A 2,768-nucleotide genomic window follows, 5' to 3' on the forward strand; every position below is an offset into this window, starting at 1 on the left:
CCCAAAGTCTGACTGAGCAGATTCCTAGTGTATACATTCTTTAATGGTATATTTGCATCTACGCCAAACAGAAGGTTAAGGAATTATGCGACGTAAATTTTCTCGAGAGAACCTCTTTATCGCAATTACTTTCTGAAACTATAGTAATGAGAGTGTTAAAGCTTTAGCTGGTTTTCAGACTAACATTGCTATTGTTGGTTATAGCGGTACCAAGATAGATAAACTTTCTGCCGGCTTCGAAGATAAAGTGAACAGCAATCAATTTAGATTGCAGATTTACTTTGAATCCAAACACCTGAACATTATATATCTATAATGAATTGCTAGTCGATGTTAATATCTAACACATTTAAAATTATTCAAAAAACATTTATACATTTAAATGTAAGAAGAAGCTCACTTTCACTTACTCTTAAGAAGTAAGAATGACTTAGTTGTGATTTTATATATAAATTTTACAACACCTCAACTGACTTTCAGAAATGTTTGTCAATGAGTCCTTGTATTTCTCACAAGAAAACATATATTTTCTGCACAGAATAGTCAGTGTATTTAATACCGATATTAGAGATGTCATTTTAGGGAAAAATTTTAGGGAAGAAATATTTATAAGTAATGGTGAATTCTGGTGAATGGAGTGTAAAGACAAAACAGATTAGTAATATTTTTTCCTTCTGAATAGACCGGTCAGTATTTTTAATATCAGTAATACATTTATTGAATAATACATATGGTATATTATATATTTTAGGGAAGAAATATATATAGTGGATAGAGGGTTAAGACAAAAACGATGAATAATGTAAAGAATATATTCCTGCTCTTCCTTCTTTGACCTACATTCAATGGAGCACCCTAATAATAATTATGTTTACCCATAAGTATGTCTTGTTTGTATAGCACTTACATTGCTCTTGATTACTTGTTTACTTCTGCTTCGCTTTGTAAGCTCGCTATACGCTTTATGTACCAGAGCATTATTTAAGTTAGTAAACCCCACTTATATATTTTATGCAGCTCTTACAGATATAGAGAACGAAGAACGTCTTCTGAATGTTTCAACTATATTTGTTTTATAATTTTATTCAGGACTTGATTTATTGAGATGGCTTAGGTGGAATTCTAGAGTTCAGATTGTGAATGAGTTTTGTTCTGATAAGCTGACAAGATTACCTTCACCTATGAAGACATTATATATATTTTTTTAATTACTATATTGAAGTTTCAGTGAAGGCAATATGTTTATCAATGATAATAACTTATTTAAATAATATTTATTAATTTTTTTTTTAAAAGTATTACTTTATAATTTCAGTTAATATTCACAAAGCGTACTTTCCAATATAGACTCCACTGTTTGCTAACCAACTTAATAGTCTATTATTGCCATTTATGTTTTCAGAAAAATTAATATAATTTTCAAAAGTTATGATATATCACTGACACTTACTATACAATGTTGTTTTCTTCTATAAAGTCATCACAAATATTTTCATTACAAAAACAAAGTGACAAGTACGAATTTTCATTTCTTAAAAATTTCGCAAAAATGTTGATGTCGTAAGCGAGGTTCATTGGCCAACTTTAAGATACATTGTTGCCAACAAAGGCGCATTAGTTCCACTATTTGACTTGATAAATATGTTCATACAATAAAATCAACGTTTTTCCACCCACTGATTCACATATGATCACATTTTGTGTGCCAAGCAATGTGTTTAGCCGAAATTAAAAGACAAAAACTTCGTAAAAGTCTCAAGATCCTCAACGTCAGTCAGAAATCACTTTCTATTTCGTTGAGCTTAAAGGCACTTAAAGACACGCAACTTCCTCCTATCCACAGACTGCAGACTGCTGTATTTTGGGCATTTTTGACTGTTTCTCTTAACGTTTTCGTATCTTTCTTGCGGTGTGACAAGACCGTTTATGCCGCGAACCTACCACAATAATTCGACTGAAAGCGAAATGTAAGCGCATTTTTCATACGACGGAGTCACAACCTGTGAAGTGATTAATTAATATTCCTAGCGACAATAATTACATTTTGTGATTATGAAATTTATTTATTTGAGGTTTTTAGTTGTTTATTTTGTTTATTTTGTTTATTAAAAGAAATGCACGTACAAATTGTTACCGAATTCATTTGGCTTTTGGGCAAATGTCTTTGAGCTGTGCTCATTATATGAGCTCTTATGCAATAAGCTCGACTTCATTACAAGGGATTTTCAAATTTGTGTATTGCATTTATAATGTGAGCTAATAAAAGATATTAACAACTTTTATATTATCATATATATTTTATGATTTTTTTTCTTCGTCTTCATGCAAAAAACAGCGAAAATTTTTGAATGAAGTTACAGGTTTGTTGCTTAAGTCATTTGTTATTATCTGTTGAATAGTTTTGTTTGTGTGAGTTAAGTCACTAATAAGCCATAAAAACAATAATCTTTTTTAATTATTTAATTATCTAAATATTACTTGCAAAATCTGAAATTTATTAAAAATAATATCATTATAAATTATATTATTACCTAAAGTAATAATAAATTTTCAATTATGTTTAATATGTTCCATTTTACTTAGATACGTTTATACGGTGGTAATTCTTTGATTGTTATTGAACATATACCTACTTACACATTAATATGTTTAATTATATATTCTTATTACTTAGAACTTACTTACTTAGTTGGTCATTACAGACGTGAGTCGTCCTTGACCGCGTCTAGTAGCCTTCGCCAATCAATCCGATTAGTTGCTTGCTGTCG

This window comes from Teleopsis dalmanni, chromosome 2 (assembly GCF_002237135.1).
Source record: "Teleopsis dalmanni isolate 2A chromosome 2, ASM223713v2, whole genome shotgun sequence".
NCBI lineage: Eukaryota > Metazoa > Arthropoda > Insecta > Diptera > Diopsidae > Teleopsis > Teleopsis dalmanni.